This window comes from Bombina bombina, chromosome 3 (genome assembly GCF_027579735.1).
Source record: "Bombina bombina isolate aBomBom1 chromosome 3, aBomBom1.pri, whole genome shotgun sequence".
Classification (NCBI taxonomy): domain Eukaryota; kingdom Metazoa; phylum Chordata; class Amphibia; order Anura; family Bombinatoridae; genus Bombina; species Bombina bombina.
The window spans coordinates 1079574697-1079582454 of NC_069501.1; the positions used below are offsets into that span (position 1 = coordinate 1079574697).

At 38.3% G+C, this 7758-nt stretch overlaps 2 pseudogenes; one reads left to right on the forward strand and one right to left on the reverse strand.

Annotated features, from left to right (window-relative positions):
* Positions 1-3224: 3224 nt before the first annotated feature.
* Positions 3225-3345, reverse strand: LOC128654803 (uncharacterized; annotated as a pseudogene).
* Positions 3346-3750: 405 nt separating this feature from the next.
* On the forward strand, positions 3751-4375 carry LOC128652078 (DAZ-associated protein 2-like; annotated as a pseudogene).
* The last annotated feature ends 3383 nt before the right edge of the window (positions 4376-7758 follow it).

A 7758-nucleotide genomic window follows, 5' to 3' on the forward strand; every position in this document is an offset into this window, starting at 1 on the left:
TCCAATGCCCAGGGATCCAGGACATCTCTTGCACAAGCCTGGGCGAAGAGAGAAAGTCTGCCCCCTACTAGATCTGTTTCCGGATCGGGGGCTGATCTTTCATGCTGTCTTAGAGGCAGCAGCAGTTTTTTTGGCCTGCTTTCCTTTGTTCCAAGCCTGGTTAGGTCTCCAGACCGGCTTGGACTGGGCAAAATTTCCCTCTTGTTTTGTATTAGAGGAAGTTGAAGCTGCGCCACTCTTGAAGTTTCGAAAGGCACGAAAATTAGTCTCTTTGGTCCTTAATTTGTTGGACCTATCCTAAGGAAGGGCGTGACCTTTTACTCCAGTAATATCAGAAATGATCTCCTTCAGTCCAGGCTCGAATAGGGTCTGCCCCTTGAAGGGAATGTTGAGAAGCTTAGACTTTGAAGTAACGTCAGCTGACCAGGATTTAAGCCATAGCGCCCTACGCGCCTGAATAGCAAAACCTGAGTTCTTAGCCATTAACTTGGTTAAATGAACAACGGCGTCAGAAACAAATGAATTGGCTAGCTTAAGATCTTTAAGCTTGTCAAGGATATCATCCAATGGGGTTTCTACCTGTAGAGCCTCTTCTAGAGACTCAAACCAGAAGGCCGCAGCAGCAGTGACAGGGGCAATGCATGCAAGGGGCTGGAGAATAAAACCTTGTTGAATAAAAATTTTCTTAAGGTAACCCTCTAATTTTTTGTCCATTGGATCTAGAAAAGCACAACTGTCCTCAACAGGGATAGTTGTATGCTTCGCTAGGGTAGAGACTGCTCCCTCCACCTTAGGGACCGTTTGCCACAAGTCCTGTGTAGCGGCATCTATGGGAAACATCTTTTTAAAAACAGGAGGGGGAGAGAACGGTACACCTGGTCTATCCCATTCTGAAAACCTCTTAAGTATTGGAAAAACATCAGTGTAAACAGGCAATGCATAGTATTTATCCAATTTACACAATTTCTCTGGGACTACAATGGCATCACAGTCATCCAGAGTTGCTAAAACCTCCCTGAGCAACACGCGGAGGTGTTCAAGCTTAAATTTAAATGTAGACATATCAGAATCAGGTTAAAGTGTCTTCCCTGAGTCAGAAAAATCACCCACAGATAGAAGCTCTCCTGCCTCGGCTTCTGCACATTGTGAGGGTATATCAGACATAGCTACTAAAGCGTCAGAGAGCTCTGTATTTGTTCTAGCCCCAGAGCTGTTTCGCTTTCCTTGTAACCCTGGCAGTCTGGACAATACCTCTGTAAGGGTATGATTCATAACTGCCGCCATGTCTTGTAAAGTATACGCAATGGGCGCGCTAGATGTACTTGGCGTCCCTTGAGTGGGAGTTATAGGCTCTGACACGTGGGGAGAGTTAGTTGGCATAACTTCCCCCTTGTCAATTTCCTCTGGTGATAAATCTTTTAAAGCCAGAATATGGTCTTTATTACTTATAGTAAGATCAGTGCATTTGGTACACATTCTAAGAGGGGGTTCCACAATGGCTTCTAAACATAATGAACAAGGAGTTTCCTCTATGTCAGACATGTTTAACAGACTAGTAATGAGACCAGCAAGCTTGGAAAACACTTTAATTAATGTGAAAAAGCAGAATATAAAAAACCGGTACTGTGCCTTTAAGGGAAAAAAACAAACACAAAAACTGCAAAACAGTGAAAAAAAGCAGTTAACTCTACAAAATTTTTACAGTGTGTATAATAGACTGAAATAGCATTGCACCCACTTGCAAATGGATGATTAACCCCTTAGGTTCAAATACGAAGCAAAAAAACGGTAAAACCGTTATAACAGTCACAAGCAAACTGCCACAGCTCTACTGTGGCTCCTACCTTCCCATAAAACGACTTTTGTAGGCACAAAAAACCCTTTACAGAGGTCCAATATGTCAGGGGACTCCTTCAGGGAAGCTGGATGTTTCAGAATGTAAAAGTACTGCGCAATTAGAGCGCGAAAATAGGCCCCTCCCACCATGCAGTCAAAGTGAAAGGGCCAAAAATAACTACTCCTAAGAGAAATCTAGTCAGCCATGTGGAAAACTAGGTCCCAAATAAAGATTTATCACCCTTAGTAAAAAAAACGTTCTTTATAAATTATGTAAACGTTTAACATACTAAGCCATAAGAGCAAGTAACATGAATATTACCCTTTACTTCAAGCATGATGCCAGTCGTTTGTTAAATCACTGCAATCAGGCTTACCTTAAATATGTCAGGCACTGTCAGCATTTTCCAGACCTTATCATCTCTCTAGAAAAAAATATACTGAACATACCTCAGGGCAGTTAATTCTGCAGGCCGTTCCTCCAGCTGAAGTTTTCCCATACTCTTCAGTTATGTGTCAGAACAGCAGTGGATCTTAGTTACAACCTGCTAAGATCATCAAAAACCTCAGGCAAAACTCTTCTTCTAATTTCTGCCTGAGGTAAAAACAGTACAACGCCGGTACCGTTTAAAAATAACAAACTTTTGATTGAAGATAAACTACACTAATTCACCACATCTCTCTTGATACTTCCCTTGTCGAGAGCTGCAAGAGAATGACTGGAGGTGGCAGTTAGGGGAGGAGCTATATAGACAGCTCTGCTGTGGGAGATCCTTTTGCAGCTTCCTGTTGGGAAGGAGAATATCCCACAAGTAATGGATGAATCTGTGGACTGGATACACCTTACATGAGAAATTAAGTTTTAAAGTTTCAATCTTATGCTTTCAACCATACATTTGTTTCAAAGTAGATTTCTTTGCTATTCCCTGGAGACGTCACGTCTGAAGTTCGTGTATTTGAACTCAGTATGGGACATTTTAACACCTAGATGATAAGAACTACATCCTCTTAAAATGTTTGTATATTCCATTATCCTTGCAGACAGACCGTCCACTCCTTCATATAGCAAAACTCCTTATACAGGCTTCCTTTGAAGTGGATAATTGAGAAATTCTGGCCTGTAATGTGTATCTGGTTACAGCAGGCAGTCTGTGTATTGGATGTAGAGAGGGTTTTGGGCTGAAAATTCTGATTTTAGAATTTGACTTACATTAGCCAGTTTTATCTACAAATTAATTATTTTATCTTATATATAGGTATGTGTGTGTGTGTGTGTATATATATATATATATATATATATATATTTATATATATATATATATACTGTGTATATATATATATATATATATATATATATATATATATATATATATATATATATATATAAAAAAAAGATATTATCTAATGTCACTCCGCAATAGTCTGACACGTATGTGTTGTAAAGGCCACTAGGACCTCTTCCATCCTTTTCAAGGGGAGTACTAACCTTCTCTCCTTTTCATATAACACAACATATATATGATCCCAACAATGAATCCACCCTCCTGCCTCCAGCAACATCACAGGATTTTCACCAAAAGTGGGGAATACACAATCCCCTTTATCAGAACAAATACACTGTGCTCAAATGGTGTTTAAAGGGACATTAAACCCAAAAATTACTTTCATGATTCAGATAGAAAATACAATTTTAACCAACATTCCTACTTACTTCTATTACTTTTATGTGCAGCCACCAATCAGAAGCTACTGAGCCTATCTAGATATGCTTTTCAGGAAAGAATATCAAGAGAATGAAGCAAATTAGATAATAGAAGTAAATTAGAAAATTGTTTAAAATGGTATTCTCCATCTGAATCGTGAAAGAAAAAAATTGGGTTTATTGTCCCTTTAAAAAAAATACAATAGATCACTCACAACAACAGAGAAAAACACTGAGACAGCAACATCATCGAGATCTAGTGCCATGAATAACAAAGGACAATATCCTTCTTCCCCAGCCTATCCAAACCAGGCTCCCAATCAACAATCTGTGTACCCACCAGGCATGCACCTTCAACAGGCTCCTCCCTACACAGATGCTTCTCCTGCATATTCTGAGCTATATCGCCAAGGTTATGTCAACCAAGCTGCTGCCAATATGGGTCAACTCTTTTCAGCTTATCCTGGAACCTCTATGTATCTACCAATGACTCAGCCAATGCAGGTTGCCCCAATGACCTCTTCCATGCCAATGGCGTAGTATCCCGTTGGGCCAGTGTACCCTCCTGGTTCCACTTTTCTTGTTGAAGGAGGGTTTGATGCTAGTGCTAGGTTTGGGGCTGGGAGTAATCCAGCTATGCCACCACCTCGTCCTGGCTGCCCTCCAAATGCAGCACAGCTGGCTGCCATGCAAGGTACAAATGTCAAAGTCTCGCAGAGAAAGGGCAATTACTTCATGGGCGGCTCAGACAGCGGCTACACCATGTGGTGAGAAGACATTTGAAGCATGAAAACGTGGGGCATAAAGAAAAAAATACAAGAAAATGGCCTAACTTTGGTACAAGGAATGACATCTCCCTATGTAAGCACTTCCCACAATGTTCTTTAGAATATTAACCCAAAATTGCTATTTAGACATACAGGTTCAGTGGTATGTCTTCCAGGTGCTCAGTTTTAAGTGCTCCTACTATTGGAAAAAGAAGTCCTTTGGTAAAAAGGCAAAAAATGCTTTGCAATGTATCATGCCACTTTTCCATCCTTCCACACATCTTCACTTTTAATAAAATATTACAGGTTTGTTTTTGCGTTTGCTCAATCCCCTTTTGTGGGTTGAAAGAAATGTAATTTGGGGATTGTTATGAGTTATAAGACTATAGTCAATGGATGATCATCAGGATTTGATTTATTACCACTTGACATCACAGCAAAAAAAAAAAAAATGTTTCTCATTATGGTAATCTCAAGGAATGTTTCTGATCATGGTAAACTCTAGGAATGTTTGATACCTCTTTAAAAAAAAAAAAAGCAAGAGAGCCTTTAAATGCACACACACAAAATGTCCCTTCTTCATAGCATAAGTTCCAGAGGTCTTAGATAAGTCCTGTTTCCACATTTTTAATGTATGCATCTTGTCTGCCTTTTCTAACCAATTTCTTAACTTTTTCAAAAACTTCAGATTTTGGTCTTTTTTATTTTTCTGTGCTCACCTGGCCTTGCAGAGTAATATACAGCAGATAAAATAGATAGTATATTGCAAATGAGGCTGCTATACAAACCATGGCACATTGTGCATAAGCCTTATGAATACTTTTTTTTTCTTCTTCAATTGAATGATTTGAAGTAAACTACACATTGTTTTAAGAGGGCTTATAGTGCATTATGGAGATACTTTGTTTTTGAGTAGGCTACATCTGCCCACTCTTCAGTCTACATTTATAGTATTTCCCAAATGTAATCTAAAATCAAGTCCATATAGAGTTTCATGTTTAAATTTGTTTTTCCGAAAGGACAAGGGGAAAAAACAGCATAAAACATTTCACAAGTAAAAAGTTATCCTTTTGAATACTGCATTACAGTTATATGGAAGTAATCGGTTTTTGAGGAATTAAACCTAATAAAGATTTATAAACTTAATATTCATATTCACATGTGTTTTTAAAAGGTTTAAAAAATGATATTGTCTGGTCTCAATTTGGTAACAGAGTTTCCCTGATGCCATTTTTTACAAATGGTTTTAAGCTTGGTTTGACTAGTTCTGTATTTCTGTTTGGTCAGCATTAAAGGTGATCTGTGATGTTTTTCCTCAGGAAGCATTCCCAGCACTTACCTTGCTGTTTTTTTGGATTTCATCAAGAGCTTTTATTGTTTCTTTGTGAATTGAACCATAAAAAACCTACTCTGCTGTAGATTTCTGTAACAAGTCTGATATGTAAAGCAATATGATGTTTAATAAGACCATTACAGACATAGATGCACAGCTACCTTGCCATCACATGGACTCTTCACACCACTAACTTTATAAAGCCTTAACATTTACATTGTATTGTCATACGTAAAAAGAACTACCACAAGTAGCAGCGGGTATGCATATATTTCAAGTTTTGTCAATGACTGTTAATAAAAATAGCTGATCATAAAAAAAAAAATACAATAATACATTTGATTCTAAAAGTTCCCCAAATGCCCTCAAAATAGTGGGCATTTTAGTTTTTATTAAAAAAATTGAATTTTTTAAAATAAAAAACAACTGCACTAGGCAGTTTTGGGCAGTGGTAGTGGGCACTGAAAAGTGCCTTTACATTGCAGGCTATAGGAACTGTGTGTTCCCAGTAAATAGATATGTATCATAGGTAATTATAATACAGGAGTCCCCGATCTAATCCGTAATCTCGCTAACAAAGTGAAACAAAGATCAAATATATACGGATTATTTTAGTACCAGAAAATTATAGTAATCTTGGACTGGAAATCATAAGTAGTAATGGGGTGTCCTTTATCCTCTCCCCCAAGCATACCTCCGCTTCTGCCTATGTGTGTAGGAACTCTGCAAGGTGACGGTATAATCCGATACCTGTAGGTGAATCAAGCTACTTATTACTGCTGCCACTTTCCACAAAGTGCTGGGTGATCAGTGGGATGCCAGGATTACTTCGGACTTCTGTTCCAAACGAGCAAAATCCTCTGGAGCAGGTCCGGTCTGTATGTCCTCTGGTGGGCGTGCTGATCGCAGTGAGCGTATTGCTGGTTGAAGGCTTCCTGGTGCGTCACCAGTTAAGTACGATGATGATAGGCTATTGGTAGGAGGTAGGGGGGAGGCTCCTCACATATAGGAAAAAAGTTCAGTAAATAGTTCAGCGGACGAAAAAACGGTATTTACAACCATAGTAGTATAAAATAATAAAGCAGAAAATAGTCACACTTGAACAAGGAGAATCTATGAACAAATAAAGGGTTTATTGGACAAGTCCAAGCTGGATAAGGCTACGGGTCACAGTCAGTGTTGCCTGACGAGTTTCGCACATGCACACATGTGCTTCATCGGAGGCTACATAGATTCTTAAGATACTGGGTTATATTCATTGGTGTGACCAGTTAGCATTCATATTATATCATCCAATGGTGATATCCCTTCCATATGGAGAACATATTTACTGAATAAAAGGTTATGGTGTTACCCATTTATAATTATCATGTGGTCTTTAGAAGGTAATGTGCTCCATATGGAGTGATTCCAGAATACGTAAAATTTTACATTGTATTATAGTGTCAAAATGTCAATGTTTTATTAATCAGATAACATAAGTTTGGATAACAAATTCATCTTATAATTGACAATTAGGTAATTTCATATATACAGTATATAAAGGGAAAGAAAGGAGATTATATGCATGAGAAATAGATTAAGTATAATTAAAATAAATAAAGTGAAAACAGTCTAGAAATGAAAATAAAAAAATGCAATTAGAACATCATGTTGTTATGATAACACAGGTTAAATGGTCAGTTAAAAATACATAGGTTAGGGATGTCAACAAAATGTCAGTATAAGTATTCATAGCATTGTCAATTATCCTAGACTACTAAACTGTGCTGTTGGTATCTAATATGAGGGGACCATAGGGACCTATCATATGCTGACCCATGGTTATTAAGATGTAAGATTTTCTCAATATGCTAAAAAAGGATCAGCTAGATCAGTGTTTTTCAACCAGTGTGCCGTGGCACACTAGTGTGCCGTGAGAGATCCTCAGGTGTGCCGCGGCAGACTGACAACAGTGCGGGGGTGTCCCTCTTTCAAATTTTGAAATATTGGTAGGTATGTGACAGGCTCATTAGGCATCATTTACAACCATGACATTGACATTCATTGAAAGAACAAGAGATAGTGTGTGATTTCAATCAAGTTGATCTCCCATAGACAAAATAAATTCACAGTTCATG